This window comes from Leopardus geoffroyi, chromosome A1 (genome assembly GCF_018350155.1).
Source record: "Leopardus geoffroyi isolate Oge1 chromosome A1, O.geoffroyi_Oge1_pat1.0, whole genome shotgun sequence".
NCBI lineage: Eukaryota > Metazoa > Chordata > Mammalia > Carnivora > Felidae > Leopardus > Leopardus geoffroyi.
In genome coordinates this window covers 174,242,572-174,270,274 of record NC_059326.1, presented here as the reverse complement: position 1 = coordinate 174,270,274, position 27,703 = coordinate 174,242,572, and the positions used below count along the sequence as shown (strand labels likewise).

Here is a 27,703-nt window from a genome sequence, read left to right as displayed (position 1 = left end):
GGAGAAGTCAAAGCCCAGAGAGGGGAAGGGACTTACCCAGGGTCGGGCAGTGGCAGAGAGAACTGGAACCCAGTGTGCTTCCTGGCTGTCAGAGCCGCCCTTCTACACAGTCGCCCCACACAAACTCCACTTCCAAGGCCAGCAGCTGCAGCCTCCGGGGCGCCATGCAAGCAAGGGCCAGCTGGGCCTGTCATCTCCACTGGGCTTTGAATTGGCTGCTGAGAAGGAGGAAGTATCCAGACACAAGTGCTTCTGTTCTGGGCTCTGAGTAGAACATTCATTAGTTCAACAGACCTTTGCTAGGGAAGAGAATGAGCTGAGCCTACTGGTTGCAGAGTCCCAGAGCCATGGAGATCCTGAGACAGGCCAGACATGGTCCCTGCCCTCAGGGAACCCACAGGCAGGCAGGAGGTCAGTCAGGTAAACCAAGAACTATGACCTGGGATTAAAAGTGCACAACAGAGGCATGAACAGAATCCTTTTTTTTTTTTTTTTTAAGTTTTTATGCATTTATTGATTCAGAGAGATAGTAAATGTGCACACACGTGTGAGCAGGGGAGGGGCAGACAGAGAGGGAGAGACAGAGTCCTAAGCAGGCTCCAGCACTGTCAGTGCAGAGCCTGACTCGGGGCTCAAACTCATGAACTGTGAGATCATGACCTGAGCTGAAACCAAGAGCCAGATGCTTAATGACTGAGCCACCCAGGCGCCCCATGTACAGAATCCCAAAGGGCATCGGCCCAGAGGGTAAAACAGAGCTAGTGAGAAGGTGGCATTTGAATTGAGATTTAAGAGACAGATAAGTATGTCAGACATGGAAGCCAAAGGGAATTGCAAGCTGGGGCACAACTCATGCAAAGGCATCTTCCCCACTTCCTGATAGTTTGTTCTAGCAAAATCTAGCTCCTTCCTGGTCTACCGTTAACACCCTGCTTAGTCTTCCTTTCATACCTGTTGTCTGTGCTCCTGTTTTCCCACCATTTGGAATTTACCCATTCCTTCAGCAAATGTGTCCTAGAGACCAAAATGGTACCTGGCCCCAAAAGTGGTATAGGAGATACAGATGGCGATCAAGCCTTGTCTCTATCTGAGAGCGGGAGATGGTAGTAGTTAATAGTCAACCACCCATGGCTCCTTATGTTCTGTGTGCCTGGCCCTGTGCTCAGTGCCATGAGAGATGAGAAGACTCTCGAGTGTCCTGCTTTGCAGGCACACATCCTCACAACACAGAAAGGTAGGTCCTGGTTGCCTCATTTCCAGGAAAGTTGAAGCTCAGAGAGATGAACTAACTTATTAAGAGTGAAGCCAGGTCTGTGGGACTCAAGTCCAGGTTCTTTCTACTGGGCTCGGCTGCCTCCCTGCACAATCAGAAACGTGGGCTTTGGAAACTGCCATTTTTACTGTTCTTTTGTGTGTTGCTGTCTTTTTACTGGGCTCCGCTTTCAGTTATGCTCCTTCTGGAAATGTCAGCTTAGCTGGAAGGCCCTAGACAGCAGGAGGCGTGTTTGCCCTTGGGCTCAAAGAAGGTAGGGTCAAACTGCCCCTCTCTGAGGAGCCAGTGTGGACCCAGCAGGTTGGAGTCTGAGTGTGGAGGGACTGGGGACACAGTCCCCATGGCTGGACCCCTCAGTCTTCCACACCTTCCAGAAAAGCACCTCTGCCCCAAACTCTTCACTGCTCAGACCAACAGAAGGAAGCGTGTGCTGAGAAGATCCAGTGAGGCCGCACACGTGAAGCCTTTAGCACTCTGCTTGCCCCAGAGGAAGCCCTCTTTAGCCTCAGCTAAGAAAAAATGATCATGCCACATTGCATGTCAGCTATAACATGAGGTTTCTGAAATCTCGCTTATGACTGAATCTCCACAATCCACCCCATGATTAGGAATTGCCACCTCCAGTTTACAGATGAGAAGCACTGCATACTACAGATGTGGATATGAGGAAGACAGTCCTTGCTCTCAAAGAAGCAGAGTCAAGAAACATGAACACACAGTGAGCCTCTAAGGCATTTAAGTCTGTGATAAAAAGAAGCATGGCGGGGAAAGTGGGACTCCTTTCCTATATAGAGAGTCAGGGAAGGCTTCCTGGAGGAGGGGGCATCTAAGCTGAGACCTGAGAACGAGTCAAAGGTAGGCAGGCAAATGGAAACCGGAAGAAATGGTAAGCCAGGGAAGAAAGCTTTGAGCCCAAAGCCCAAACCCCACTCCGTGAGCTCTTAGAAACCTTGGTTTCATACGTGCATTAGGTCAGTGTGTTGGGGAAAGCTTTGGCAGCAAGGATCTGGCGTGGGGACGGGAGGCTGGGGAGGGGATAGCTGAACCCACATCCACAGTCCGTTGGTCCCCAGACCGGAGGGAACTCTCCCTACCCACTCCTGCCATAGTCAGGCCCTGCTTTGGAAACCCCGCCCAGACCTTGGGCTGGGCCGCTGCCTGCCTTCTGCTGTCCAATCCGGTTTCCCTGCCCCCTGTCTCTTTTCCTGGGAAGCTGTGGACCCATCTAACCTGGGAGCCCTGGCTTCTGCAGGGCACGTGGCTCCAGCCCCCATCATGGCCCAACACCTCTTTCTCTCAGTGGCTACAGTTTCAGCACAAGATTTCACTTAGGGGTAAATGCTAAAACATTTTTCAAATAGCATCTCAGCATGTGACTGAGAGGAAGGGGAGTCACTGGATTTGGAGTCAGGGAGACCCACCTTGGCATGCCAGCTCTGTCACTGACACAGCTTGGCAAGTCCCTGTGCTTCTCTGGGCCTCAGTGTCCCCATAAATATATAATCGGGTGATGCCACCAACAGCACAGAATTATTGTGGAGACTCAAATGAGACAAAGCACGTGAAAACGCTTGCAAACTATTCAGAGGGGTGTGCACGTAGAGGGGTGCTTATTATCGCTATGGCTGTGGACACAAAGAGTGACAAATGTTTATTTGCTCAACAAGGGTTTATCAAGGGCCCACGTGCCAGGCTCTGTGCTCAGAGCTGGAATCTTAACAACAACCTGAGTGGATGCAGGGTCCGCCCTCAAGCACTTCGCAGTCTGGGACAGAGACAAACAGAGACAGGTTCAATATAATATGACTCGAGCTTGGGTAGGGGGGAAGCCCCGGGAGTGGGCAGAGCCAGGTGCATCACCTAGCCCAGCCCGGGAAGCCAGAAAAGTTTAGTAGAAGTGGTATCCCAATGGAGCAAACCAGGGCTGGGGCAGGGAAGAGAGCTCCAGGCAGAGCAAAGCAGGGGCAAGCCGGGAGGCAGGTGAAGGGGTGGATGGAGCTGAAAATTAAGCAGGGTATGTCAGCTTTAAGAGAAGATAAATTTTCGGGGCGCCTGGGTGGCGCAGTCGGTTAAGCGTCCGACTTCAGCCCGGTCACGATCTCGCGGTCCGTGAGTTCGAGCCCCGTGTCGGGCTCTGGGCTGATGGCTCAGAGCCTGGAGCCTGTTTCCGATTCTGTGTCTCCCTCTCTCTCTGCCCCTCCCCCGTTCATGCTCTGTCTCTCTCTGTCCCAAAAATAAAATAAACGTTAAAAAAAAAAAATTAAAAAAAAAAAAAAGAGAAGATAAATTTTAAATGCATTATGTCAATTTAAAAAAAAAACAGATGGCAAACAATTTGTTGGGTTTTTTTTTTTTTTTTAAGTAAAAACCACAAACCCATGACACATGAATTTAGATTGTATTACGTTATCAGAGGCAGGAGCAGCTGACAACAAGAATTCAGGTCACAAAATTGTTGGGGAATAGTTCAGCCAACCTCAGACAGAAACCGTGAACAAAACAGCTCCTCGTTTTTTAAGATAATTTATAGCATCACAAATCTGCATCGTGCTTCACTGGCAAATCCCACCGACCACTTAAGGAAGAAATAACACAAATTCGGCACAAAATCTTTCAGGAAGGAACCTTCCCAAGTCATTTTACAAGGTCAGCATCAGCTTGATCCCATAACCAGACAAGGCATTACGAGGTCGATATCCCTCAAGAACACAAACACAGAAATGTTCACCAAATGTTAGCAAATTAAGTCTAAATAAACACCGGCACCTTATTCCCAGAGGCTGCCATATCCCCCTTGTTGAAAAAGGTTCTGCTGGAACCAAATTATTCATTGTGGGTGAGTCAGTAAGACAAAAAGTTGCCAGTGGTTTTTGAAAGCTCCAACTGCCCTTAAGTAACAAGAAAAAGGTAAGGTGGTGGTTTGCCCAAGACGCACGCACACCTGGGTCCTGGGTCCTCATGGCGTCATCAAGAAGTTAGTTCCCTCCGCCTCTCTCAGCCCTGCCCTCCGCTGGGCTGTCCAGTGTCCTCGGGCAGGCTCTCTCCAGGGGGTGGCGAGATGTCGCCATTGGCACCATTCGTCCAACAGCTCCAAGTCACCTGCAAAGGCAGGACCTCTCTCCCGGTAGCACCCGCGAAGGTCCTAGGCTTCATTCCCATTGGTTTGGTTTAGGTCACATGGCCTCCTTCGACCAGAGGAATACAGCGATCTCGATCTCGGACCGCAGAGCTCCGGCAGTTCCCCAGCTGCTATAACAAGGGGCTGTTACCGGAAGAAGGGGGACCAAAAATAGGAAGGTGAAGATAATCCACCAAGTTAGTAGCTGCTTCCCCTTCTGCTCTCCTTTGAGAAAGCTCAAAGTCGTCCCAGGAGGCATTGTGGCTTTGGGTTCAATATTTTCTCTCATTTAATTTGATCCTTGCTATGGCCCTTTCTAGATGGGTGCTATAATTCCCATTGTACAGGTCAGAAAGCTGAGGCTTAGAGAGGTAAAGCCCTGTGCCCAGGGTCCCAGAGATAAAAAGGGGCAGATTCCAGAGATGAACCCGGGGCTGCCTGACTCCCCAGGCCCATTCTCTGCACATCGCCAGCATGCCCCGGTGGTCCCTCCGCTCCCCCGGTATTTCGGGCACGTGAGGCCTTTTTTCCCAGGTCTGCGGTGAGTTTCCCTAATTGAATGGGGGCAGGAGGAGAGGCAAGGACGGAGCCCAGAAGTGGGGCGCAGCCAGGGTGGGCTACAGGTGGATTTGTCCCCACATGCTATCTCCTCCACACTCCCCCTCCCCTCCACAGCCCAAAAGACAGACCATGGGGCAGAAAAAAGAAGGAAATAGAAGCAGTCATTCCCATGTGTACCGCCCTCTACAGTTTCCAAAGCCATCACCTCAGCTGATCTCCAGCCTGGCAGAGCGGGCACCACGGTATTGCCCATTTTGCAGATAAGGAATGTGAGGAGGTCACACAAGGGGTGGAGCCTTAGCTTGTGTTCAGATCTGCAAGATGCTGCCACCCCCAGGGTGTTTTTAATTTTTTTTAAGTTTATTTATTTTTTTGAGAGACAGAGAGCTTGAGTGAGGGAAGGGGAGAGAGAGAGAGACAGACAGAATCCGAAGCAGGCTCCAGGCTGTGAGCTGTCAGCACAGGGCCGGATGCGGGGCTTGAACCCACGAGCCATGAGATCATGTCCTGAGCCGAAGTCAGACACTTAACCAACTGAGCCACCCAGGCGCCGCAGCCCCCAGGGTGTTTTTAATTCTCAGAGAGTCTCTCCAGAGGAAAGGAGACCCAAGCTTGGGTGTCCTAAAGGAGTCCTGTTCATTGAGCGCTTACCATGGCTGGGGCACCAGGGCCAGCGCTTCCTCAGTTGGGTCTCTTGTACTCCTTGTCACAAGATATCCTTGATCTGAGACTTTGAGAGGAGCCGTGACCTGCTCAAGGTCACACAGCTAGGAAGGGGAATTCAGCCCCCAAGCTGTGCTTTCCCCTGACCTTCACTTGGCTTTTAGGAGAAAGACCTCCCCACAGCCCCACAGCACAACGCCCCGGGCTCGCGCATCAGGCAGGGGCTAATTGGAAGCCAGAGAGCTGAAAACTTCCCGCTGGTGCCCAGCGGCCCCGCCCTCCCCTTCTCCACCTGGAGCCAGGACCATCTGTTCCCTTTTGTTGGGTTGCAGGAGAAGATGAAACTAAATTTAAATACTAATAATACTTAACATTTGTCTGGAAAGTGTTTTGCACACTAATTGCTGATTAATCCTCCCCAGGCCCCAGAGAGATCCTGTCTTTGTGTCCCCATTCTGCAGACAGACTGATGGGACCTGGATGGGGAGGCTGGAGGGTAGATTCCCGGCTTACTGGGCCAGAATTTGGTCAGTCTCCATCTCTACTCAGCAGGATAGGGGTGGGTGAATAAATTCATCCAATTCATTGCTGCCGCACAGCTAACAATAAAGCCAGAAGCTGGATCCAAATTGTGGTTGGCTGTCTACCAGCTGCTTAATCATGCTCTGCCTTAACCTCTGTGAGCCTTGGTTTCCTTATCTGTGAAATGGAAATGATGTTCCCTTTTGCTCCGGTCACTCATTGACCAATGTTTGCTAAGCACCCCCCCCCCCCATGTGCCTGCCGCTGCGCTGGGCCTTGGGAGCCCACACTGGGTGTGACAGTCAAGGTTCCCATTCCCTCATGGCCCACAGTCTAGTTGGGGAGACAGATTAGACAAGATAATTGCAGCTGGTGATCGTGAAGTTGTTGGCAAACAATTTGTAAACATATTTCTTAAACCACAATACCCCTCAGAAATGCTTCTGGGTAGGGAAATGACTCTTCTCTTTCTTGCAATGTTCATTTAGAAATGAGAGATACGTTCCCAAGTGGAGGGAATGGCTGCAGCGGACAGAATCCTGGGTCCAGGAATGTTTTGGGGAAGGGGGCGCCCTCACGCATCCTGGCAAATACAGGGCACCAGCCGCGCCCCACCCTCACTGTCCAGCTACTTCTCACCCCCTCACATCCTCCTCTTGTCAGTCACCTTTGGGCTTCCCCAGGGCCTCCAGGGCTGTTCCCCGACCCAGGCCGCAGAGCGGGGCCTTTCCTGTGCAGCTGGAGCTTGGGGCTGGGGCCATGCATTTCTTGCCAAGCACGGTGAAGCCCCAAGATTCCGCAACAGTCCCCTGGGGGCTACCTCGGAGGTGAGAGGGCCCCCACCCAGGGGTTTCCAGGCCCACCACCCTCACCCCAGCCAAAGCAGCCTCATCCTAACCTTCTTAGATTCCATTTCTTTAAAAGAGGTGGAAAAAAACGGGGACGCCTGGGTGGCTCAGTCAGCTAAGCATCTGACTTCGGTTCAGGTCACGATCTCATGAGTTGGAGCCCCACATTGGGCTCCGTGCTGATAGTACGGAGTCTGCTCTGGATTGTCTCTCTCTCAGCCCCTCCCCCACTTGCTCTCTCTCTCTCTCTCTCTCTCAAAATAAATAAGCTTAAAAAAAAAAAAGAGGTGGAAAAATAGCCATCTTGGTGAAGGTGACTTGAGGTTAGAAGTCCAACACTCAAATCCGAGTCTCTTGCTTAACAGCAGGTGGCCCTGAGCAGGCTGGATGCCTAGCCTATAAAATGGGCTGCCATCTGACCAGGGGAAGTGAGCCCACACGGTGACAAACCCAGTGCAACGCTCGGCTCCATGGAGGCACTCAAGCTTTTTTTTTTTTTTTTTTTTAATTTTTTAAATGTTTATTTATATTTTAGAGAGAGACAGAGACAGAGCATGAGTGGGGGAGGGGCAGAGAGAGAAGGAGACACAGAATCTGAAGCAGGACCCAGGCTCCGCATTGTCAGCACAGAGCCTGACGCGGGACTCGGACTCAGGAACCTTAAGATCGTGACCTGAGCCGAAGTCCAAAGCTTAACCCACGGAGCCACCCAGGCGTGCTTTAAACTGAATAGAGCTGGGTTGCAATGCCCAACCTCACCACCAGGTGGGCCCTGCCTGAAAAGACCACAAGATCTGCAAAACAAACATCTTACTTTATAAAGCCTACAGCTTCAAAAATTCTGTGCATTCCATTCATTTTAAAATAGGAGATGCCTCCCTTTTTAGTTTAAGAGCTTAGTGTCTAGCCTTCCACGGAGGGTGAAAAATCAGCACAATTCATCTCAAGGCAAAGTCTAGAAAGCCCACACAAGCCATGCTGTCCCGATGCCAAGGTGTGCAGTTATTCTGAGTCATGCAGCAGGTCTGAGAGGATCTCGCCTCTTCTGCATTAGTTGGTGCCAGAGAAAAGGATAAGCATGGCCAGGAAGGAAGGAGACTGTCTTGTAATGATGTCAAGGAAATAGCCCCTGCTTACACACATGGTTTGACAAGACTTCTTTCTATAGCACGTTCAGCTCAAAGAAACTCCTGTGCACTGGGCACACAGGTGTCATCTCCGGTCGTTACAACAGTGTGACAGAGGAACCCTGGGCCCGGGAAAGTGGGTAACTCACCAGCCTCCCGCACAGCAGATGGTACAGCTAGGATCTGAGCTGAGAACTCTCTAACTACAAAGTCTGTGCCAGAAATGTTTTAAGGTAGAGACAAGGAAAGCATTGAATTTCATTACGTGAATGATTCTAGAAGCAGAGATCTTGAGGGGACAGTGAGGCTCAGTGGCTGCTGGACACCCCTGTCTCCTCTGGCAGCTTCTCACCTTACATCCCAGCCACCCCACCGCGCCCCGCGCCACAACCACACACATCCCCCCTACACTGCAAACTTGTACAAGGATACAAACACTCAGATGCACAGTCAGAACTCATGGCTGCACAGGTGCGCACTTTGTGCAAACCCCAGCAGGTGCACACGTAGGCTTACACACGTGCTCATGTGGGTACAAACACAGTGATGCACAGACGTCCACCCAGGGAGCGGGTGCACACATGGAAACGGCAGCTACACACAGGAGATGCACCCGGAACACACGCCTGAGCCTTCTAGTGGAGAAAACCTGAGCACGGAGCCACTATGGTCCTGCTTTGTGCTGCGGGCTTCTGGGGCCCAAGCTCCTGCTGCTGGCAAAAATCCTATTTCTAAGCCCTAGATTCCAGGGCCCCCAAGCCTCCTCTACCCTGCAGGCTCCAAAGGATCCAGGTCCCACCAGCAGGGACACATGGGCACCTCTACTGCAGAGGCATCCTCCAAAGTGGCTCTCAGACACCGGGAGCACCTTGGTACTCAGGCATGGGGGCCAGGGCAGTGGTCTCCCTTCTTTGCCTTAGACCAGAATGGAACAGTGACTAGAACCACAGATTGGGTGGGACTCCTGCCCAGCTGTGAGTGACCGTGAACTAGTCTCTCTTCTCTCCGAGCCTCAATCTTCTCATCAGCAAAATGGGGATATGAAACAAAGTTTTAGTGAGACATGAGACGAAGTAGGTAGAACATCTAGTAAGAACGGAATACATGTTCATTATCTTCCCTTTGGCCTTCGTCCTTCCAGTGCTCACTGCTCGGACTGGCATCATTCAGTCAGTCACAAGCATTCCTCCCAAGGTCCCTCCTTTCCAGGAACTCTGGGAATTATGGAGAAGATATGGGATATGGACTGATAATGACAGTCCAGCAGATAGTGCCGTGAAGGAGGGGGACATGGGCGCCCAGAGCAAGAAGTGGCAGAGCAGGCTGCCCAGAGCAGGGCCCACATTGCCACCAAGAACAGCAGGTGTCTTAGCGCCCTTGCTAATCACTTCCTCAACCACTCCCAGTGTTGACACTTACTGAACACCCACTGTGTGCCTAGACGCTTTACATATACGTTCCTGTCTGGTGAATCACTGCTCCCAACGACATAGCCAAGAAGCTAGTATTATCTCATCTTACAGAAAAGGAAACTAAGAGAAGGGGGTGACCTGCTCAAGGTCACCGACATCGGAATCAAGCCTGACTCCAAGCTCTGAGCTCTTTCCGCGTGTTCCCCTCTCCCAGCCACTGCAACAAACAGCCCCCCACAACCCGACGGTGCTTCCTCCCCGGTTCACGGGAAGCCACACTGTATCCTCACCACCAACATCTCTTTAGACTCTCAGTGCCTGGGGAAGGATGGCCATGGAGTCACTGCTCCCTGGCTCCCAACCTTCCTCCTCTGGCCCTGCCTGGCCCTCTGCCTCAGTGGCCCGGCTTGCCCATGTGCAACTGCAAGATGGCTCTGCGGAGGCCACAGCACAGGCTTGCACCTCCGGGTGTTGAAGCAGCCTGAGCATCTGTTGGCTCCGCCCTTCTTAAACCCTCACTATACACCCACCATGTGACAACCATTCCACAGAGGGACTAAGGCAATAAAACCAGAGGCCCCGGAGATGAGTGCCAGAGGCTCTGGGGAGGCAGTGAGTCTGAAGGCCTAAAGATCCTTCTCACTGCATCCTGGGAATCAGGAGTCATGGCTCCAAACAGCTAATAGCCCACAGGCTGAGCTAGGATTTAGGCAGGCTTTCCGGAGAACAGGCTGCTGGGAGAGATGAGTCACCCAGCCTCACAGGGTCAGCCAGCCAGTGACTGGGAGGGTCAGCCAGCCAGGCAGACATCGTCAGCCACCCAGTGTCTGGCGCGCAGCCTGAATCAGCCCAGGGGGGTCAGTTGGTCAGGCCTCAACAAGCTGGACTTGGCTCCCACCTTCCTCGAGGCCTCTCTCCCCAGTTCTGCCTCCCCGTGAGCCTTGGGGGAACACAAGAAGCTCAGAGGCATCGCTGTGATGGCCTGACCTTCCTCAACACCTACGGGAGCTCAGAGCATCAGCCAGAAAGCCCTGAGCTGTCAACAGTGAAACCGTAGCCCCTAGGAGCACACACTGTGTTCTCTCTCTGTCTCTCACACACACACATACACGCACACACATACACAAACACATGTGTACTCATGGTGTAATGTCACACATATGCACATACTCAGAGTCATGCACACACCCATCACACACACGCGCACGTATTGTGTAATATTGCACACGCACGTACTCACAGAGGGTGGTGCATGTCCACACAAGCACACATGCAGATACACACACACACAGACACACACACACGCACACACATGCACACACTTACTGCCTCCTTCCCACTCACATTTTGTCATGAAGGCACTCAGGTTTTCCCCTGTGGAGGGGGTTTCTGAGCAAGGGAACACCCTAATCCCTGCCTAGTCTGTCACCTTAGGGGACTGAGGAAGCCTTCAGGGGGAAGGGATTATTCCTCACCAGCAAGGGGTTAACGAGGGAGCAGGTAGCTGGCTCTCTGGGGCCCAAGGTCACATACTTTGGGAGCTAAGCAGTGACTCTTCAAAATTATACCGATTTTTCCTCTCATCTGGGCTCCTCTCATCAAACCAGCGATGAAGATGGTTTTCTGGGAGCACAGGACTCTGGGGAGCCCCTCACCCTCTAAGGCCTCCCCGCACCGTTCCCTGCACAGGAGTCCCTGCTTTACTGCGTGTTTTAATCTCAGGTCTTACCTGTGTAGCAGATTTGAGAGCAGAGGCCCTGTGTGCCCACCCTAGAAACGACCCTCACCACCCTCCTGACCTCAGGCACACTCAGCATCTCTCTTGACCTTGGTCTCCTCATCTATGAGATAAGGTTAATGAGCTTGTTAAGAGGAGGTATGGAGTTATATGCAATGCTGTCTAGGGAGCAATTTGCAGACTTCTCATGAAGCTACCAGCCAGGTATAGAAAAAGAACAGCCCAGGCGTAGCAAATGCAAAGGCCCTGAGGTGGGAATGAACTTGTTACACATAGAGGAAGGGAACAAAACCCCTCAGAGCCGAAAGAACACAAGTGACTTAAAAAGAGGGGAGAGTAGAGGGGCACCTGGGTGGCTCAGTCAGTTAAGCATCCGACTCTTGATTTTGGCTCAGGTCATGATCTGAGGGTTTGTGGGTTCAAGCCCCACATTGGGCTCCGTGCTGACAGCACAGAGTCTGATGGGGATTCTCTCTCTCCCTCTCTTTCTGTCCCACTTGCTTTCTCTCTCTCTCTCTCAAGTTAAATAAATAAACATTTAAAAACAAAAGAGGGGGCTAGAAAAGTGGCTTTGCAGAGGGAGAAAGGCACCAGATTACATAGGGCATTTGAAGAGAACCAATGGGATGTTTGTCAGCCGCAGGGATTAGGAAGATGGGCCTCTGTTTGGGGGCTGGATTGTCCTTTAGGGAAGCATGTTTCAATCAGCAGCCTCAGAGACAGGACCCCAGAGACAAGTCTCAGTAGGCTCCCAGCCACCCCTCTGCCTAGAGCGTCCCCTGATGAGGATCAGAGATGGGGACACCCCAGGCAGGCCTGCGCAGTGGCTCCAGGAGGCCTTCCCAGCGCCCATGACAGAATACGCCTGCAGGTTCCACAGCCAGCAGCTCACCCTCCTGTAGGTTTTCTCCCTTCATCTTCATGCCATCCTGCGTGAGAGTCCACTCCAGACCTCTTTCCTTTCCCGAACACAGAGCTTAAGCTCCAAGATGTTAAGAGGCTGCACACTTCTTGATGTCTCCACTGCCCTGTCCACACCATCACCTCTCTGGGGGAGCAGCTACACCCTTCTAGCCCATCCCCCACTTTCAGCCCTCTCCCCTAATCTGTCCTCCACGCAGCAGCCAGAGGGGTCTTGTTAAATGTCAGTCGAACCCGTTCCTCTGCTGCTTACAGCTCTGCAGAGATCCACTATTCTCAGACTAACATCCACAGTCCGCACTGGGACCCTCAAGACCCTGGGTGGCCTGGCCTCTGCAGGCCTCTGCCAGCTCATTTCCCCAACTCTGCCCCCTGTTCCCCCAGCTCCAGCCACATCAGCCTTCTCTCTACAGCTCCAAAGCACCAAGCTCATTCCTGCCCCAGGGCCTTTGCACCTGCCTCTCCCTCTCCTTGGCAGATTATACATCATGCAAATGTCACCTTCCCATGAGGGCTGCTCCCTCTAGAGTAACCCCTCCCCACATCTCCTCCCCTGACCACCTCACACTGTGTTATTTTCTTCAGCATATTTATTGACATCTGAATTATTTCGTCTTTGGTTTGCTTAAGTATCTGTTACCCATTCTAGACTGTGAGCCTCTTGAGGGTAGGGATCTCATTAATACTGCCTGGCACAGAATAAGAGCCCAGGGGATATTTATGGAAAGAATGGACGGGTGATGTGCCCAAGGTCACATGACAGGTAGACAGCAGAGCCATGATTTGCACCCTGGCCTTTGGCCTCCTAGGGCCAGAAATCTAGGGCTCTGGTAGTGCGAGGGAACCCAGGATGGTGGTGCTGGTGCCAGGGGAAAGGAGTCACTAGTGTGTTCATCCTCAGAAGTCTGACTGGTATGATGGCCTGTCTCGCCCTCTTGAAATCAGGGGGGACAGACTTCAGACAATCATGCCAGCCACGTGGTTGTCATGGCTCTTCTTTTATTTTGAGGCTCGGCTTACAGCCATTCACTACTGAGCGTGCACGCACACACCCACACCTCACCCCGGTGCCTGGCCGGTCCTCCTTGGGGGTAGGCGCGGGGCCACCAGAATCCCAGTCTGCAACTCCACTGGACAAGCACATCACACCAGTTGGCCACGCCTGTGGGTTCCCAGGAGCTCAAGGGCACATGTGGTCGGTGGGACGCAGACAGTTGGATGAGCAAGTGAGAGACACAGGCCCCAGCCCTCTCCACCTCCCTCCAGCTGTGTGACCTTGGACACAGCACTCCCCTTCTCCAAGGCTCAGTTTCCTCATCTGCAAAAGGAAATCAGGGTGGATTTAAGAATCTCTGAGGACTCTTCCAGCTCTGAAGAGAAAAAAGAAAAGAATTTTTTCGATGCTAGGCATTTATTAAACACCTGCTGTATACCACCACCATGTTTTACTCTCACAGCAAACCTATGGCTACAGCCCTGGGTGCAGAGGGACAGAGGCCTGTCCTCACGGCTGGTGGGTGGCACAGCTGGGGCTTGCACCAGTCTGCTACTTCTCTCCTCCCCAGCTGCCCGAAGTGTTGTCGCTGCCTCAGGCCCCCCTCAATGCCCGCGACCTCGTGCCTGTAAGTTGGGCCGTCTGCCTTCTCCATCTGAAAAGCTTGCTTCTGCGCTGAATCCCTCCAGGGTCGCTGGGGTGGTTTGCCGCCCACAGCTGGAGGTCCTCGGAGCCCCACCAAGGCAAGCCCCACCCTGCAGCCTCACTGAGCTCAGGGACCCCAAAGTTCAGGGGTCTCCAGGCGCAGTTAGGCCCCACCTGTATGGCCTTGGGCAAGTCGGTCAACCTCTCTGAGCGTCGTCTTCATCATACATAACACAGGAAGGATACTTCTTATCTTCGGGTGACCCTGACATGACTCACTGACAAGAATACAAGAGGGACACTCTAGACCGGATCCTGAACACATAAACAGAGCGACGTGGGGGCTGTGGAGGGCCTCGGGTGCCAGCAAAGGAGCCAGGCTCATCCCAGGCAACGTGAGGTCACCGCAGGAAGTTTCTGAGCAGGGGAGTGATATGATGTGAGGAGTATTTTAGGAAGATTCTTCTGGCAACGCAGTACAGGTTGGCTAGGAGGAGCTGTGTGGAGGAGTGTGGGCGGCGTTTATGCCTGGAAAACACTTGCAAATGAGGCCCCTCTCCCAGCCCTCCAGCATCTGAGGCGATTTGAGAAGCTGAGCGGTGTGCGTGCGTGCGGAGGTCCCTCTTACCCTCTTACCCTACCCACACTGCACTCACGACCCCAGGGCCATCAGCAGGCTCCAGAGAAACTCAAGCTTCGCTCCTCCTCTGAGCTGCGTCAGCACCTTTGCCATGATAAAGTGCTTTCCTGTGTGTCCCATTTTGTCACGCCCGTCTAGCTCAGAGTGGCAGCGAGAATGGGAAGCTGGGATTTGAACCCAGCTGTAGGATGCCAAAATCCAGTGCCCCTCCACTCAGAGTCAGAGGTGCTCTGGGAGGAAACAGGCCATCCCCGGAAAGCTGTCTGAGCCTCAGACAGGCACTGCCTGCCCCACCTCAGTCCAGGGCAGGATCGGGGGGGGGGGGGGGGGCGGGGGGCAGGGGGCAGGCTCAGCCTTGCTCAGCCCCAGCCCTCTCCCCCAGGAGGAGCCTGACTGCAGAACTTCCCAGACACAGACAGGGCCTGTTACTTGGTACCAGTCACAAAGAGTCAACCCCAGCTTCACCAGGCCCCGCGAGACAGCAGAGGGAGCTGAAAGCCACAGGCAACCACCACGGAGGAGAGGAGGCCACCGGCCCCACCCGGTCCCTGATCCGTGGTTGCCCTGAAAGGCTCAGGGCGTCTCCCTGTCGGAGAGCTTTCTGGCCCCTGGTACTGGCCATATCGCTCTAGTCCCCACCCGGCAGCTGCCTCGCAGGGCTGATCATCATGCCCCTTCCTGCAACAAATCCTCTTCCATGCTTGCTTCGCGACAGGCCCTGAACATTCAGATGTGGCCGAGCCTTCAAATAGCCCACAGGCTGGTGGTAGAGGCCAGGAGGGTACAGGGCAGGAAGGGCTGCATGAGATACAGGCAAACACAGACGATGCAGGAGACGGTGCTGGGGGGTGGGGGGGGGTGAGTTGGGGGGCGGGACTCAGCTTAGCCAGGTGCAGGGGGAGGCAAGGATGAGAACAGTGGGGATCGCTACTGACAGGGCCAACATACCTCTTGGGGTCAGGACACGCATCTGGTGCTGAGGTGAGTCTTGCCAGGGATAGAAGAGTTAGCCAGCTGACAAGAGGAGGTGAAGGTGCTCTAGGCGAAGGGAGGGCCAGATGCACAAGGGCAGAGGCAAGAAAGGACAGGGTATTTCCAGGAAATCGCAGGCGGGTCAGCATGCCTAAGGGAGAGGGTGGGAAAGCAGCTTGGAGGGAGCAGCAGAGATCCTTGTCCACTGCATTGAGGAGGTGGGGTTTGTGAGTGCTTTGTGTGCCCTTGGGTGACCTCGGGCAGGTCACTTAACCTCCTGGTGCCTCAGTTTGCTCATCTGTAAAGTGGGGATGTCATCCACCAATAAGTGGGAGGGCTGGGATCTGAACCCCAGCCATCAGCCCGAGCCTGTATTCTAAAGCACCTCCTTGTCTTCCTACTCAGAGAGCAAGTCTCCTGTGCCACCGTGGGTGTTATAGGCAGCAGGACACAGCAGTGAACAGGGCAGATGAGGTTTCTCTCCTCCTGCAGATTTTATGCTAATTGGGGAGACAAGCAATATACACATAAACATATTTAAACAAACAAAATAATTTCAGACAGTGGCGAGTGTTATAAAGGCCATTAAACAGAGTAATGAGATAGGAACTGACATCCTCGTTTAAACAGAATTTAGAGAGTAAAGGAGGGACAGTCTCTTTGAGGGGGGACATTCAAGCCCGAAAATGAATACCAAGGAGTCAGCTAAGTAAGGCTGGGGCGGGGGTGGGGGGAGACAGTGTTCTAGGTGGAGGCAATAGCAAGTGCAAAGGTCCTGAGGCAGGAACAAGGTTGGCAGCTTGAGAAAGACAGAGTGCCTGTGGCTCAAGTGGAGCAAGGAAGGGGAGAATGGTGGGCAAGGAGGGTAGAGGGAAGAGGGGGCTTAGCTCATGTGGAGCCTTGGAGACCAAGGAAATGACTTTGGACTTCATTCTAAGTGTGGTGGTTTTATTCTAAACTACTAGAGGGTTTTGAACAGAGGTGTGACATGATCTACTTTGCATTTTTTCAGGATTCCTCTGCATGCTGCAGGGAGACTGTGTTGGTGTGTGTTTTAATGCCAACTAGTATTGCTGTGTAGCTAAAATGACATCCACATTTCAACAGTTTGCTTGTTTGCATAGTGCTGACCTGTCTGTTGTCACCAACCACCTCCTGTTGGGTGTTTGTGGCTCAAAATGATGCTTAGTCATCTAACAGGAGTCACCTTTGAACGAGAAGACGATAGGACTTATCGATTCCATAGGAATGCATGATGGTAGGTTTCAAAGCACTGGACCTCAGTCTGTATCTTCCTAGGGCTATTCCCACGAAGACCTAGAATCTTCCTCGGGCCAAAAAACATCTATGCCTCACTTCAAATGCATAACCTCATGCATGCAGCCAAACTCCATACTAGATATCGGAGGTGCAAACACAAATAAGACTTGACCTTGAGGGGCTCCCATGCTGACGGGGAGGATAACTCACAAGCAGAGGCTCTGCCCAAGCAAGCACGGGAGTGCCACGCTGGATGGGGACAACGGCCCGGCACGGGAAGTCCCGCATAGAGGCGAGGTGGGCTCCTGGAGGAGAAGTCCTCTGACCTGAGTCCTGACTGGGGTCCAATAGGAGAAGCAGCTTTGGCGCTGCTCTCAGCTGAGTTCCTGCCTTGGTGTTACCAATTCCCAGCTGGGTGGGTCCCAGCAGGTCCCCCAAGCCCTCCCAGACTCCAGCTCCTCCCGGGAGCTCCTCCCCCGGCAGGGCTCCGCCCATCAGAGGACATGACGTGTGTAAAGCATCAAGTACGGTGCTCTGTTCCAAGCAGCCGCTCAGTAAACATTAGTCCCCTCCTGCAATATTAATGGAATTGTCCCTTTGGGGGGGGCAGCTGACACGGGACCAAGCATGTTCATCCATTTTAGCTTTGGGTGCTGCCCATTTGCCACGGACTCGAGGGCTCCTTGGGGAACCCTCAGTCTATGCAGCAGGACCACAGCCGCTGCATCAAGCGATGTCAGTGGTTAAGGCGCACCATGAAGGAAAGACCCGCACTGATGCTGATTAAAATCACTCAGGTTTGCAAGTGATTTTATTTTTTTTAGCAAATTAGAGTGGGTCCAAAGATTTCTGTATAATAATGTCACATTCAGTGACCTAACGCTGGCCAGACTGGGGCCCACGGGGCAAGAGGAAGGCGAGAGGTCTCCCATCCTGCCATCACTTGGGAAGGCTGGAGGAAGGGTTACATTTGGGCTGGGCCTGGAAGGAAGAGCGGCTTGGGATGGAGGGAAAGAGTGAGTCTGGCGGGAGGATGAGTGGGCGGCAGACAGAGGCAGGAAAGCAGCAGCAGGCACAGGGAGCGTCCGGAGGTTCTTTTTGCCTGGAACTTTCTGGATGCGACTGGAATGGGCAGAGCGGCAGTGGCAAAGGTGGGCTCAGCCGTTCCGTAAAGGACCTCGAGTGCCAAGGTCAGGAGTTTAGGCTCCAGCCACCAAGCCGGCATTTCCCGAAGCGCGTTTTTCAGAACACCCCTTCCCTTGATGCTCCCCATTGAAAGCTTCCATGATCAGATAAGCTCTAGAAATGCTACACTCTGTGTCACCTCTCTGAGAATCATCATCCACAAGAGCACATTAAAGACCCCAAAACCTCCTGAAGGGAAAAATCTGCTTGACTTCATTTAGCCCAGCAGTCCCCACTCACCTGAGCAAGGGCCTCCTATGCACAGAGCCCCCGTTAATACCTGCACAATCCACTTTGGAAAATGTCAGCAGAGAAAGGGGTGAGCTGCCGACTGTTTTGAGCAGGGTCAGAACTGCGTGGTCAGAGCTGGGCTCGCAAAGGATCTATGAGTCAGCCCCATGCAAGGCATGTGAATGGAGACGGGACCGCGAGAGCTCGGTGGAGGTGGGGAGACACGACTGGGAGGTTCGGTGGTGCAGGGAGGAGCCGGTAAGGCCCAAGGAACCCACGGGTAGGGGGCCCAGAGACAGGAGATGGCTTGGGGCCAGTCATCTGGACTTGGAGCTGGACATCCACACTGACCAGGGCTTTGAACCTGAGGAGCCAGGGAGGTTGCAGAGCCCCACCTGTGATAGCTCTGGTGGGTGATGAATGAGTCCGATTCAGGACGTTTTGTATGAAAGGAGCTGCGAGCAGGCGGCTGTGCCGCTCGAGAGCCATGAACCTGTTTTCTCGTCTCCCTGAAGCTGCCCTCAAGTTAGGGAGCCTGAAAGCGGTCCTATATCCTATCTTCCTGACCGAGTGCTGAATCAACCCGGGTGGTTTGAGCTGGGGTGCCCCTCGGTGAAACACTCCATCGCCATTCACTCTTTCGGTAAACATGTTTCAGGCCCACGCCGGGCAGGCGCCTGCCTGGCCCTGTGCCAAAAGGTGCTTCCGCCCCCTCTCTGACAAGCAGCTGTGCCAAGTTACTGGGCAGGCAAATGAGGGCCACCATGAAGCCTGCACAGAGTCCCAGTGAGGCAGGGACTGACTGTGCCCAGAGGAAGAGACAGGTCTCCTGGTTTGGGAACAATTCTAGGAGGAGGAAGGGCATCCTAGGCAGAGGCCACAGCAGCTCAAAGGTGCAGAGCAGGGCTTGGAGAAGAGAAAACATGTGGCTGGGGTGAGAGCTCATCCCCAGAAGCCACTCTGTGGACTGGGCCTCAGTTTTCCCACCTGTGAAATGGGTATGAGAACACCCACTGCAAATTCCACAGAGGGAGGGCTGTGGACACTCCCCCTTCCACTTGCCAGACTCTGCCGGGCCCCGTGCCAATTCGGAGGACCACAGGGACGGATGAGCCTGGAGACCAAACTGGGCTCCTTCGTGCCACTGACATACGATATCTATTTTCCGCCCTCTAGTGCTTGGAAGGTGGTTATTGTTGGAATCAAAGCCAGGGCTGTCCTCCGCTCCCAGGGGCCCGGTTCCAGATGTGCATGTCTGGCAGCCGTGCTTTGGTCCTGGCGAGAGTCTGAGGAGCCGTGGGCTGCTCCAGAAGAGGCAGATGTATTTTGACAAGGCTGCCACAGCTTCTGCAGCATCCTGAGTCAAAATAAGCCCTTCTCTTGGGCAGCCCCTGGGACGGGCTATTTCTGCACCACATTCCTTTTTTCCACATGGGGGGCTGAGCGGCAATGATTCCAGCTAAAAACAGAAGCTGCCTCAGCTGGAGCCCACAGCGTTCCCCTCCACGACAGAGACATCCGCTTGCCGCCTGTCGTGAACTCCAGAAGTCTTTTTTGTGGACTCAAACTCAGATAATTTCCCCTGAGGGTATAGGCGGTCACACCCAGGCAACACTCCCGATAACCCTCCCTCGCCAGAGGATCACAAATCAGAAAAATAAGTCCTTACGTGTGCGCAAAACGTCACCAATGACAAAGTATTTCCTTGTCCGTACAGTGACTTGCTGAGGTGGCTGTGACTGTTCCCATTTTGAAGATGAGCAGACTGAGCCTCAGAGAGGTGATCTGACCCTGGAGGGGATGAAAGAGAGAAGATCTGAGCCCAAAGCTGTCACACTCTCTAGGTGAAAAGAAAGAGCCTGCAAGAGAGGAAAGGGTATGGAGGCAGACAGCTGTGGCTGCGAACAGAATTTCTAAATTTGAGCAAGTTGGGACAAAGGGCAGGAAGGCTCGCTGCCCAGGTACCGGGTACCAGCCAGCGTGCGGAGTCACTTTGACACATAGTGTCTCATTCTAATCTTCCAAAGAGCCCTGGCAAGAGGAAGTCATTATCCGTGTTTTCTAGACGGGGAGACTGAGCCTCAGAGAGACAAAGGCCTTGCTTCCTTGGCGTCGGTGGAGCTGAGGCCGAGGAGAGCTCAGGCGGGAGGGGAAGTGAGGCCGACCCCAGGGAAAGGGGTGCGTTTTCCAGAGCACGGAAGCCTCGGTCCCTCAGCCACTGGCTCCAGGTGGCTTGGCAGGTACCGCTTTCGACAGCAAGTCAAACACGGAAACACGTGGTCCTCTTTTTCGGTTCTTTTACAACACGTCAGTTGCATCCAGGAGGAAGTCTCGGGCTGGTGCCTGGGGGATCCTTAACACCTCTCTGATATCAGCCCCCTCCCTTTCAATGACAAGGGTGCTGGCCTGACACCCAGGGCGGGTGTCAGGCCCCCAGAGCGGGGAGCTGGACGTCGGCACGCGTTTCCTTTCCGTTGCGTTTATGCGCCTGGTTACCCTCTGTTACAGCAAGTGACACTGGTTTTCTGGTGTGAAGTAGCCAGCCGAGGTCTCCTTTTAAAGTCAACGCAGTGAAGGGTTTTATTTTTGCAAGCGCGTGAAATTAGAGGGCAATGTTAAGTAAATAGCAGAGGTGGTGTGGAGACTGGCAAGGCTGCGGAGGTGTGACTTCGGTGAGCGAGGCGCCGGTGCCTTACCTCTGGGCCCCTCGCCAGCCCCCCGCACGACATCACCACGGTCCGCTGAGGGGACCCCTGAGAAACCTGGTGCCGGCACCCCTTCCCCCATCTCCTGCCGAACGGGCCGTGCCCCGGTGCCAGCACGGACCACCACAGGTTTGCAGACAAATGTCTGTCTACTGCCCCCCGAGACCTGCTCGGGGGAGAAAGGGGAGCGGTCCCTCAAAGGTAAAACCAGGAGTACAGACACTGGCCAAAGGAGGCAAGAATACAAAGTGAGCAACTGTCTCTCACTGATAACCAGGTTCCAACCCTGAGAAGGCCAGAATGGTAAGGTGGAAGTTCCGGAACCACACAGCCAGAACTCAGATCCAGCTGTCTCGTACGTGCTGAGCGACCCTGAGCAAACGGCTGCCCTGTTCTGCCCCGTCTCCGCTGCAGAATGGGATCCTCAAGGGGCCCTCTCCCAGGGGTTGTTGCGAGGATGACCCAAGTTCAGGCAGATGACGGGCCGCAGCCACCTAGGCATGTAGCCTATGCCACATACACAGTGCCCGTGACTCTTTGCCAGGCACTGACTAGGCAATTTCCAGGTGTTAAGTCAAGGCTGGCGTCAACACTGCAAAGTGGGCTCAGAGAGGTGCCAATGCCTTGCCGTGGGGTGCTAAGGCCAGAGCCTGGCCACACAGCCAGGAGGTGCTGAGGCCAGAGTAGGAGCCCAGACTCCCCAGCCAGGGCCCTTTCTCCAACACCCCTGAACTCTCCCTCAGCCTCGGCTCCCTCGCCCTGAGGGTTCCCCTCCTCCTGGATGCTTATCCGCCCCCCCCACCTTTGACCTTTGCAACAAAGACTCTCCTCCTTTCAGCAGGGCACAGCCAGGCCTTCAGCTGCTGAGTCAACCTTTTAGCTCTCCTTCAGCCTTTATGCTATCCTCACTGCCTTCCAGCCCGGCCTGGCAGGCTCCCATTAAAGTCACCGGTAAAAACAAGTTCCCTTTTGATTACACCAGGCAGACCCCTAACTCAAACGGCAGAAGCAAAAGAGCCACATAACCTTCTGAGCCTCAGTTTGCCCTTAAGTATAATGGGGTCATAACAGTACATTCGCATGAGTTGAGGTAAGGATTCAATAAGGCAATGCGTGTAAAGCCTCAGGGCTGTGCCTGGCAGATAGTAAGTGCTCCTCATTAGTATTATTCCTTGTATCATTGTTAGTATTATTACTACTCTCAGTGGATGATGGTCGGAGACGCTGCCCCAGTCTTCAAAGAACTCACTGTCTTACAGGGAGAGCCAGGATAAGGCGCGTCCAAGATCACAGGTACCCTACAATACAGCAGAGCACAAGCGAATTTTGCAGTGTCAGAATGATATAACACTGCAGTCAAACAGGTGTACAATGATCCAGGGCCCCAGTGGGAGTGAAAAACTGCACAATCCATTTGTTCGGCAAACATTTACCAGGTGCCCACCACGGGCCAGGCACTGTGCCAGGCTTCAGTGCTGCAACAATGGGCAAACAGACGTCATCTTTGCCCCTGTGGGACTCCCACCCAGCGGAAGAAATAAACCTGGAACAAATCATTATTGAAGTTCAGTCGAGCTAAGAAGAAAAGTACCTTGGGCCATAAAAATGTCTACCAGGAAACAGAGTTTAGTCTGAAGGTGTAGCCAGAGAAGACTTCCAAGGAAGCAGGGATTAAAGGGGATGAGAGTAGAAGCAGGGAGAGCAGTTGGATGTGACTTGGAGAGGGGACATTTCAAGAGGTATTTGGGGGGCGGGGGGAACCAGCCTTCCTGCCATACAGCAGGGTGATCAAGGTGCAGTCTAGAGTCAAAATGCCTGGGGTGTAATCCCAGCTGTGCCATGTACTGGCTGTGACACCTTAACCAGCAGAAGTCTCTCTGAACCTCAGTTCCCTCATCTGCATAGTGGGCACCATATCAACTACCTCGTTGGATTAAATGTAATAACATACATAGAGTAGTTAGCACGATGCCAGCCAATCCTATTATAGATGCAGGTGATAGAAAAAGCAAGCAAAATGCTTCAAGGGCAAAAAAGGGTTCTATTACTTCATGTAATTAAAAAATTCAATGGCAGATTCTGGATTTCAGGAAGAGCTTGATCCAGGAGTCATACAATATCCTCAGGGCTCAGTCTCTCTCTGTCTATCAGTTCTGTTTCTCTCTGGCTTGGCTTCTCCCTTATGCAGGCTCCTTCCACACTGTGACCTTCCAGCTCTAGGCTCACACTTTCTTAGTTCAGTAACTCGAACAGAAGAAGAATTTTCCTAACATTTCCAGAATAATTTCCATGACTGAGTCTTACTGGACCATCTCAAGTCACATGTCCAAAGCTTAATCTTAGGCCTGGGTTATGCACCAGTCTGTAGAGCTTGAACAAGGAGAATTGGAGGACTCTATCCAAACCACATGGCCAGAGAATAAGGGGAGGGTGAATCTCCAAAGGAATATTAAGGAGCTGTACAGAAGAAAGGCTACAGGGCAGACTAAGACAAACTTCGTCCACCATAGCAACTACACAGAGACCACAGGGTGACCACACGGCAGCAGGCAGTGACCCACAGAGAGTGCTCAATAATCACTTAGTGTCTCCTCACCCTCCACTCGGCTGCAGAGTGAGTCCCATCTCCCATTCAGACCTCCTGATCCCAGAAGAACAGTGAGGCGAGGGCCACACAGCCTGGATGCAAATCTTCCATGGCACCTTCTAGCTGTCTGGCCTTGACAAGATTCATGGCCTCTCTCTGCCTCTTTCCTCCTCTGTGAAATGGACATAATACTAATTACTCACTTCATAAGGTTGTTGTGCAACTTAAGCAAGGTAGTGCATACAGGGCGGATAGCACAAAGTAGCTCAGCAAAGTTAGCTCCTGCTCTTACCATCATTCCACAGGCTCTGGACGTCAGGGGTCATGTTGATTCGCCCCTCCCCATTAGTAAAGCCCCTTCCCACTTCTTCCAGAAGATCTACCAAAAGCCAGTGAAAGACCGCATTCGACTTCTCCCTTCCGCTAGGTGAAATGAAACATAAATATGAAACTTTGGTTTGGCAGGAAATCTAAGTAAGTGGCTCCTGCAATCTAGGGGAGCCTGCATCCGGCCCTGAGTTGGAGGGAGCCCTTAGAAGGCATCAGAGGCCCCTAGACAACCCAGGCCCACGTCCTCCCTGTGATGGGCCTCCCCCAGGTTACCAGCTCTGTGCAGGTCTGCTTGGGAAGCCGGCTTCTTCCCATGCCCTTTGTTAACAAGGAGCCCAGCAGTGTCCCCTCTCTGTCACGTGTCTGGTCCTACCGGCATCCGCGTGTGTGGACCCCGACCTCCCTCCAAAACATCTAGGACGCAGAACTGATTAGGTAAGGAAAAGAGGGAAAGGAGAACGAGAGAAGGGAAGAAAAGAGGAACCAGTTTCATTAAGCACGCGAGCGTGTTCCACACTCAGCCGGACACCTGTGTACAAGTCCTCATCTAATCTCATCACAGACCTTAGCTATGATCCCCCCGCACTCCCAGTGAGGACACTGAGGCTCAGAGAGGTGAAGTGACCTACCGAAGGTCACCCAGCTAGTGAACGAAGGCGCCTGCCCGCCCAGGCCTGCAGATGCGAGTTGCCGCCACGCTCCGCACTGAGCCAAGCCGGGAATCGCACAGCCCGGCAGCCCGAGTCCAAAGAGAAAGCAGGTTTCCAAGGAGAAGGAGGAGAGGTGTTGGGAACATGCAGTTATTTACAGGGTGCCGTGTGGGCTGTTGCGGGAGGAGGGAGACACGTCCTGAGGTGAGCAGGGAGTGGGAGATGCTGGGTCCTCAGTTTCCTCATCTACAGAACCGAGATGACAACAACAGCTTCCCCGGGAGAGGGAGCCCAAGAAAGGAGAGAGCGCATGCGCAGGGCCCCCGCAGGGCACCGGGAGCGCTACAGGTTCTCAGGGTGCAAGGGGGTGGATCCCGCAGGTGGATCCGGGCCTGACCCCTGGGACTGTGGGCCGCGGTTTCCCTTGAATTGAGGGCGGAACCTGCTCGGATCCTCAACAGAAGCTCGCAATTCTCCAGAAATGGCAATTTGTTAAAGAGACTGTCTGGGCAAATGAGGTCGGAGAACTGGGGACTGGAGATAGGGAGAATTCACCCAGAGACTCGCTGTGTGTTGCACCTGCTCCTTAAAACCTCCTGATGGATGGCCCTTATTCCACTTCTGTAACATCCGGGCCCCTCCCCCTGGCTGACAAGGACCCACAGGACCTGGACAGCCCACCTCTCTGACTTCCGGTACTACCACTACAGCTCTGCCCTTCACCTCCCACGCCACCACCACCCCATCCTGGGCTTCACTCTGTCCCAGGAATGGACCAAGTTCTCGCCCAGCTTGGCGGAGTGCCTTTTGGGCCAAACCTTCTGCCCCAGACCTTCACACAGGCCTCTTCCACTCTTTCAGGTCAAGCTCTAATGTCATCTCCAGGAGGCTTTCCCAGACACCCTACCCCATCTTTCTCTCTCACGTCACCCTGTTTTATTTCTCCAGAGCACTCACCAGTCCCTGAATTATCTTTCTATTTATTTGTCAATTGCCTGTCCCCTCCTTCCAGAAACACTGCACAAGGCAGAAACCTCCTCTGTCTTGTTCACTCTGTATTCCGCGCCAAGACATGCCTAGCCCAGAGCAGGTGTTCAGGGAACAGTGTTAAAAGAGTGCGTAGATGCTGATCTTTCCAAGGCATGGATGTGATGGTTAATTCTAGCTGCCATTTCCTGCAAGCCTCTGGTGTGCCAGGGCCTGTGCATGCCCTATCTAAGCCCCACAGTGCACCTGCAACATAAGTGGCAATACCCTTTCTTTGCAAGTGAGGAAACTTAGCTCAGAGAGGGAGATTGGCTTGCCCGAAGTCACACAGTGAGGACCCAGCAAAGTCAGGACAGGAACCTAAAGCTCCTTGCATTCTGCTGTGCCCTGGGAGAGGAGCTTCAAAGAGCAGTATGCCATAAGAGGTGTGGGGACTCATTTGGAAGGAACTTACTGGGATCCCAGAGTGTTCCATGCCAAGGACTGGGAGCTGTTGGCCTGTGGTGGAGGCCAGAGCACATCCACACCTGTCGTAACCCTCTCCCTGAACACAAGCAGCTCCGTGCTTCCTAGCCCCTTGCAATCAGCTGGCCCAAGGCACGAGATCTGGCCAATGAATGGTGAACATAAGTGTCAATATCAGTGAGAATCCTGGCAGGAAACACGGAACGTTCCATGTGGACCATTTGAGGAGAGCTTCATTAAGGGGCGGGCAGAACTGGCAGATTTCACAAAGGCTAGCACAGTTCTCCAGGGCCAGCATTAGTGCAGAGCCATTACCACCTCTAAGCCTAAAGGACGAGGAGGGAGTGGTTGCCAAGCCTGCAGAGGGGACATGTGTAGGAAGGACCACTGCCAGGAGCAGTGGCCTTCAGCCAAGGGACACTCTGATCTTGTTGTCCTCCTGCCTCCAAACCCTGCTGGGGCCTCCCATTGATAGAACCCAACCAGAAGCCAGAGGACAAAGGGAACCTGTTGATTGGTCCATATAGACCAGCCTCCTGGGCACAGATATGGTGGGGGGAGCAGAGCCGGAGAAGCAAACAGAAGCTAACCTGTAAGATCATCTCCCAGCCGGGGCTGTGGGGAGCTATGTGACACTCCAACTCTCTCTTCCCACCACAGTGACCCTAGAACCTACATGCTGAGATGGTGGCATCCCAAGATAGCATAGGACCTCCTCCCTCCTCCAACCACAGGCCAGCAGAGTCTGACGGTAACAGTGAGAAAGAAAACAAAACAAAGCAACAAGCTAAGGAGAGGCTGTTACAAAGAAAAAGGAATCTTTTGGAAAATCTTTAAAAACTGATGACTTAGAATCAGGAAGCCTATCTGGGGCAGTGAGGCTTTGAAATGATGCAGTCCAAAGACACCCCAAAGTCACCTTGAGATGGACTGTAGGGCCAAGAATCAGAGATTTTTCAAGTCCATCAAATGGAAAGCAGGTCAGATAAAGGACCGTTGAGATGCTTGATGATCGCAGCTCTGGGAGAGAGCTCAGAGATGAAAAAAAAAAAAGATATCTAGAACATCTGAGAGCCTCAGCCTCAGCTGTGACTGAGGAGGACCTCAGGGCAATTCCTGCTCCCAAATTGTCTTTTGGAAGTAGGGGCGCCAAAGGCACTGCTCTGGCGGGCAAATGTTCCAACTCCAGTTGACAAACAAGATGCAGACAAATTGCCAGGAATGGATGGCACCCGCCCAAGAATGCTGATGCCACTCAAGGGTGAAATTGCAGAGCTGTTGGCAAAAATATGTGCATTTTTGAGGGGATGTGGATATACGAACTGGGATCCGTGGATATGAAATTTGAGCTTTGGCAAAGCTTTGAGTATGGACCCACAGTGTGAGCCCCTTCTCTCCCTCAAATCAACACGACCATGGAATCATGCTATGCAGGTGAGGAGGTGGCTTAGAGATCAAGAACTGGGACCAGGATGATGGGTTCCTTCTTGGAACATCGAGACTATTAAATGAAGCGTCCTTCCAGAGTCAGGTCCTGCTTGATTAGAAGTTTTGTGAAGGAAGGGACACACAGCTTCAAAGTTACAGTTTCCAGCAGGTTTCTCCTAGGTGGCAGAGACAGAAACCTCATTCAAAAAAACTTAAGGAGAAAGGCAACATTTATTGATCACATAATGGAAAAGTACAGGAGAAGATGATGCTTAAAGGCACATCAGGAACTGGGCACTCAGACACTGTCATCAGAAATTTGTCTCCTATCCTCCCCTTGGCTCTGCTCTTCTCAGTGTTGGCATCACCCTCTGGCAGGCTCTCCCTGGGTGACGGCAAAACAGCCCAGCTGCTCAGGCCCACATTCTGCCAGCTCTGCAA

General features: G+C 53.0%; 1 protein-coding gene and 1 long non-coding RNA gene across 2 annotated transcripts in view; one reads left to right on the top strand and one right to left on the bottom strand.

Moving 5' to 3' along the window:
• Positions 1-27,703, top strand: part of CPLX2 (complexin 2) — an 84,372-nt gene that overhangs the window by 32,931 nt on the left and 23,738 nt on the right. The window lies entirely within an intron of this gene.
• LOC123610234 lies at positions 3,581-25,754 on the bottom strand. The gene is made up of 2 exons (XR_006718121.1): positions 19,780-25,754; positions 3,581-4,535 (listed from the first exon to the last, which is right to left on the bottom strand). It is a non-coding gene; the product is annotated as an uncharacterized LOC123610234 (long non-coding RNA).